Here is a 6893-nt window from a genome sequence, read left to right on the forward strand (position 1 = left end):
ACAAATCAGCCTTCATAAAATTTCTTATCATAGATATTGTACATGTATTAGCACAGTTATATTCACTTTCAAATTGACCTGTTATAAATAATGGCATAACCAATAACTGTCTTAGCCCTTTTTAGTAAAAATAATTATACATAATAATTATATAAATTGTTATTTTAATTAAGACTATGAGTGCCTGTACGAAATTTTGGCACGGATTCTGGGCGGAATTGGCACGGAATTGGCACGTAATCAGTGATTTCTGGGCGGACCAGAGACGGAAACGCAAAATCCGTGCCATTCTGTCTCACAAGAAAAATATTTTGTTCACTTTTCTGGGCGGAAAACTAGAAAAATTCCGGCTGGAATTTTATTTTGAGCAGAATTTATACTTAAACATTTCATCTTTGACAGAATTTTCAACTTTGAAATTTTTTGGATAGGAATAGTCTTCACTATGGGCGGAATTCTATACTTAAACATTTTTCTTGAACAGAATTTCACATATAAGATGTCCAAATCATAATTGTACTCTTGTTTTTGCACTTGCAGACATTGAAATTTTACCTACTGTACTTATTTTTTTTTTTGCTGAACAAATAATTACAGGTGTATTTTTAGAATTAATATATTTTTTTTTAGACATTAAAATACGCCTTCTTTTTAGATAAAAAATGTGGCATTAATAATATATTGTCAGACGAATTTATATTTTTTGTACTGAAAAACAACTGTAATAATCTTAGTGTAGAACTTGAAAACATTCACCTCCAAAATGCTTAAGTTTATAATATAAAGATTTTTCATACAGCTTGTATTATAACACATTTACTGTATTATGAATTTTTAAATATAATTTTAGGACATCATCTGAAAGCAACATTAAAATAAGAATGCTTTTTAAATGTGAATATACTATAGAATATAGGGCAGTCACATCGGGACAAGATTATAAGTGTGCTTGCCATTTTAAATTCTAAGAATTCATGATTTTGTTATAAAAAAAATAAACAAAACAAAACAGTGCATGAAATAATCTCATATATTATGCGCTTTTAATCTATATAAAATTGATCAACCAATATGCCCAATAATTGCTTTTATTTACCATAGGTAAATAAATACTACAATGTATATTCACTGAGATTATATTCACCCAGATTTTACACTACACAGATCAGAGCTCTGATAAAACTCTACTGACCAGCAGTTTCCCATTATCTATGCATGACTAATTTACTCAACTGGTCATTCCAACAGATCAGGCTGTTCCATGTAATTATTTTGGGGAGAGATAACATTATAAATTGCATATGTAGAATTTGTCTAGGACATAATGCAATTTTTTTGTACAAAAATTTGTAATTGTTTTTTAAAATTTATATAATTATATCTATTTGTTATTTACATTCAATGAATGAAAGTTAAGATGATGAGTAAATTAACCCTGTTTTACATAATGATGGACCGGTCCATTATACAGTAAACTGATGTGAATTTTGAATTCTAAGATATCTGGGTCAGCAAAAAGAGTGCAGATTACAGAGGATGTACTTGATATTTTAACAATTTTGGAGTAAAGTTTTGTTTAAGATCTCAAAGTGTTAAAGTAATTGGTATGATAACATGGGACAAGGAGATGTATAACATAATCAGGTAATTATAAACCTTTTAAGTTACATTAATTTTATATGAAAACTATCAATACTAAGTAGCCAACTAAAATTTGTAACAAGAGGTCATTGTTGTTTTAATATTTTCAACTTCATACATTTGTTGTTTTTTTTCTGATAATTGTTTTAAATCTTTAATACATGTATTATTTGCAAGTTAAAAATTATTCAATGATTTTTTTGTTAATATAATGATTGTGTAGATCTATATTGTATAAATAGCATGTAAGTATAACTTTTTCATTTCCTTGAAATTAAACAAATTAAATAAATTTGATTAAATAGGACTAAATGGTACAATCAGTAGTTTTGTACAGTTGAACAGGGTCATCATAATCATTTATTATTTTACATGTTTGTGTTGTCTTTCCAATGGAACAATCTAAAATTACATTTTACACTCATAATTTGCAGGCTGCTCAGGGACTTAAGTGCTGACTGTGAGATGCCAGGTGTTTAATAATGATGTGCAGTATTAATCCTGAAAAGGTATATTTTTAAATTTCTATACTAATTACTTAACTATTCAACATCTTTCCTTGAAAAATACATAACCAGTAATAAATAGTGTCACAAATAAAGCAGTCAGTTAATTCTTATACAGAGCAATTCTTAAACACTTGTACACTTGAATAACTGATTCTGTGTTGCTTTAGTATTTTTGAATATGCTTTATAAGCATAGTTAATATTTAATACTGTTGAAACATAAAATTTGATATTATTAAAAAATATAAAATATAACTGCATATAATTATGCAATAAAACATAATTCATTACAAAATATTTGTTTAATTAATTATGAATTTTATTATTAAAGGTGAGCACAACCACAAGAAGCATAGGAAACACAGGCAGTGGACTTAAAACAGACATGGATTAAAGAAATAGTAATTTAAATAATCAGAAACATTTGAAACAAATTTATGATTGAAACACTTCCAGCAAAATAATTGCAAGAAAACAACAAAGTGTTGGATTCTAAGATTCCAAAACCTGCAGCTCGAAAAAAACTGTTTGTGTTATAGTGAATGTAGGGTATTCCATTCTGTATTTGGACTTAAGGATATGATATTTTTTATATTAAATTTTGTGATAGAAAATTTAATGTGATACATTATTGATAATTTTATCCCAAAATATGTGATCATTTTAAACTCATGAAATTCCGCCCCCCTGAATTCTGTCCCAGAATTCCGCCCAGAATCTTGTTTGACAATTCCGCTCCGAAATTCCGCCCCAAGGTTCCGCCCCAAGGTTCCGCTTCAAAATTCCGCCCCAAGATTCTGCTTCAAAATTCCGCCCCAACTCATTTGCATATTTCGTCGCAATTCCGCCCAGAATCCGTTCCATTTCCGCCTGGAATCCGGCCGGAATCCGTGCCAAAAGCAAATGGTTTAACACTTGTATATTCGGGGGAGAATTTAAATTTCTGGGCGGAATCTGCCTTTAAATTCCGCCCTATTTCCGTGCAGAAAATTTCGTACAGGTTATGTAAGTTTTTTTTTTCTTATTTATTAATTAAGAATTAATTATCTGTTAATTTAAAAATCTAAATATCTGTCACGGTTTAGAACTGTTCACTATTTAGGGGAGAAAATGTGTAAGCGGCCAGATAGCTCAATCGCTACAGCCGCGGTACATTATTCTGTTGGTCACAGGTTTGAGTTCTGGTCAAGCTGAAAGTTTTTCTCATCCTGTTACTGCAAATAACCATTAGTTTAATTTACTATGCTCTGTAAACATCAGAAATTCAAGTACGTGAATCAATATAGTAGGGAAAAAGGTTTAGGTTTAGAACTGTTTCATTATTAAAGAGAAAATGTGTAGCCGGCCGGATAGCTCAGTTGGTCTTCTGAAAGTCATAAGTTCGAGTCATGGTCAGGCAGTTTCAGTCAGGGTTTAGAAGTGGTTTTTCAACTGACACATGTTTGATTCATTTAAAAGATTGCATTTAATTTGAAATGGACAAAGGCAGTATTGCGTGATACTTTTAAATCTACAAAAAGCATTTGGTACAGTTGATCACACTATACTGCACATGAAGAAGTTCTTTTTTCTTCTTCTTCATGGAACTTCAAGCATCTGCCATATGTAATGACATTCTTGCATGGTTCAAGTCTTATCTCTGATAGCAGCTGGTGAATGTGGCTGGTACTCCTTCTCTCTGAATACCTGAATGGTGTCCCCCTGATGTTCATTTTAGGTCCTCTTTTATGTCTAATATATGTCAATGACATGTCTGCAACCCTAAGCAATAAGCTTTTATTATATGCACAGGCACAAGTATCACACCTGGGAAGAAAAAATATGACCAGATTAATAAAAAATCTGTGTTCATCTTAAAAGTGTCAAAAACCAAAAAAAAAAATGTAAATAATAACCCCCTTTAAAAATATACTATTAACTTTAAGTATATTTTTAAAGGGGGTCATCATTTACATTTTTTTTTGGTTTGTGACACTTTTAAGATGAACACAGGTTTTTTTATCAATCTGGTAATATTTTTATGTCATTATATGATGATGACTCAGGTATCCTTGTATCGGGTAAAGTAAATCTTAAGATTGGTTTATTGACTATAAATTGTCTTTGCATCTTGGCAAGACAGAGTCTATTCTTTTTGGTTTAAGTTTCAACATAAACTGGACCAAGCCTCCAGGTCACATGAAATGGTACTGCTGTAAAGTACACATCTTTTGTTAAGTATTTAGGTGCAAACCTGGATCAAATTCTTTTGGCGTCGCCCTTTGATGCTTTGCATCAATGCTTTTCCTGTTTATTGTATGTAACCAGTTGGAACTTTCAGTTTCCCAAATGATAAGTTTATTTGATAGTATTGTTTTACCACTATTAAATTATGTTGCAGAAGTGTGGGGGCATCATGCTGGTCCGAACATAGAAATTATACATACAAAGTTTTGTAGAAGATTGCTATGTTGAAAACAATCAACCAATGTAGATGTGTTATATGGTGAACTTGGTCGTACACCAATGTCCATTCATAGAAAACTAATATTGATCAAATACTGGTTAAAACTTCTTCAACTTAATGAAAGAACTATATTGTATAAAATTTTTATTATGTTAAAAACAGATGCCGACAATGGTGTAACTTATAGTGGTAAAAACTGGGCATATACTGTTAAGACTATTTTAGAGCAGACTGGCTTGTTTTATATGTGGGAAAATCAGTTTACTAGAGATATCGATTTTAGTATTATTAAACAACGAATTTTAGACATATTCTATCAAAGTTGGTATTCCTCAATTAATAACTCGTCTAGATTAGATACATATTGTTTATTTAAACATTCATTCGAATTTGAAAACAATTTGGATTTTATCGTTGAACCGAAATTTAGGGTAGCTTTATCCAAATTTCGTTCATCTTCCCATAATTTGGCTATTGAACGTGGACGGCATAGAATTATACCAATAAATGAAAGATTGTGTTGTAATTGTAATGCCGGTCTTATAGAAAATGACTATCATTTTATATTAATATGTTCTAAATTCCAGGACTTAAGATCAAAATATATAAATGATATTTTTAAATACAAAAACAAAAATTTTTTTAAATTCATTGTGCAAAAAAAAAAAAAAAAAAAAAAAAAAAAAAAAAAAAAAAAAAAAAAAGGCAATTTTTAAATAATTTAAAAAATATAAAATACTATGCAAACTTGCAAAATTAGTAAATTTTTAATGCAATAAATATATTAAAATTAAATTTTTTCTCTTCTGTTAAACCCATTCTTTTTTATAAAAAAAATTGTTTTGGAAATGGAAGTTTTTTTAATGCAAAAAAAATTTTGTAGTTGTATTTGAAATTTTAAATACCCACGGTTTTGACAAAATAAGGTTTTTTAAATTTTAAGTTAAAATTAAATTTTTCCCCTGTTTGTTTGTTTTAAAAAAATTTACCCTTCATTTTTGAAAACCAAACAGGGGAGTAAAGTTTCATAAAAATTTATTTCAAACAGGGTTGCCCCCAAAATTTTGAATTTTGAGGATTTGGGTAAAAGGGTTAAGATCACATGGGCATTGACTTTTCTGCCCAATATCTTAAGAATCCTTTGACCCATATTCTTCATTTTGGCATGGAGGTTGATCAAGAACATTAAGTGATCCCTATTGATTTTGAAGGCACTGGGTGACAAAGGCCGAGGTCACGGGGCCTTTACAACTATAAGCTAGTCTGCTCAAATGCTTAAAAATGCTTGTCCACAGTGAGTGTATTGATTTTGACTTTTTTCCACATTTGAAGCATATTATTATGTTCTCATAATTATATTCATTATAAAACACCCCCAGGCAAAGCTGTATGAATGGGGTGGGGCTATTCATGTCATGCAGTCAAAGGCAAAGGTCACTCTGCTACTAAAATCATGTAGAATACATCACTTAGCAATGCACTGGCTTACTAACCTCAAATTTGGCAGGGAGGTTTTCCTTAAGCTCTAAATGACCACTGTTGATTCTGCCAAAGCGGTATGCGGGGATACTCACGCCATGGGAATGGCAGTTCTAGTTGAAATTGATTCAAACGGTCTTGTACCATACTAGTAACATATTTGTAATATATCCACAGCAGTTGTTTATCTTCTTAGGGTTGCTTTTCATATCAGATTGAAATGTCATATGACGAGTTTTCTGCTTTACTGGTACATGGGACCTCGAGTGTCCCTGTGTGCATTATTTCAGGCACAAGCGGGCACCTTAGTAGAATCACCGACGTATCAAAAGCTAGTTGGATAGCTTGTCTTGTGAAAGAATCCAAAGTCCCTGGCGGTATTCGTACTTAACAACACGGCCTCGAGCTCCATATCCTGTAGTTGTTGCTTTATCTGATCTGTACAGTGGCAACATAACCGTAAGAGTTTGGGTCATATACTGCATTTAGATCATAGAAAAATCGCATTCCAACAGTAACTTTAAGTACTTTGTGATTAGTTGTTTGTTGGAATAGAGAAAATCTCAAATCTCAAATAGCAACTGAGTATATCGCTTCAAAGTATTGATGAAAGGCTCTTTCCTTTTTGCATCAATATTACAATTTATGCAGCAACAATTCAACCAGATACGATGGCACAAATGTGACATGTGTGTGTGTTTTATCATCAATCTACTTTGCACGAGATACTATTTCGTGATCACGAGTTACTAAGTCGTGGCCACGAGATAATTAAATCCTGGGCACAAGATACTATGTGTCGTGGCCAAAAGATACTAA

At 31.2% G+C, this 6893-nt stretch overlaps 1 long non-coding RNA gene across 1 annotated transcript; it reads left to right on the forward strand.

Annotated features, from left to right (window-relative positions):
* Positions 1–241: 241 nt before the first annotated feature.
* On the forward strand, positions 242–3146 carry LOC132717146 (uncharacterized). The gene is made up of 3 exons (XR_009623916.1): positions 242–1644; positions 2076–2150; positions 2481–3146. It is a non-coding gene; the product is annotated as an uncharacterized LOC132717146 (long non-coding RNA).
* Positions 3147–6893: the final 3747 nt, after the last annotated feature.

The sequence above is a fragment of the Ruditapes philippinarum genome, unplaced genomic scaffold (genome assembly GCF_026571515.1).
Source record: "Ruditapes philippinarum isolate M1 unplaced genomic scaffold, ASM2657151v2 ctg18615_1_1_1_1, whole genome shotgun sequence".
Classification (NCBI taxonomy): Eukaryota; Metazoa; Mollusca; class Bivalvia; order Venerida; family Veneridae; genus Ruditapes; species Ruditapes philippinarum.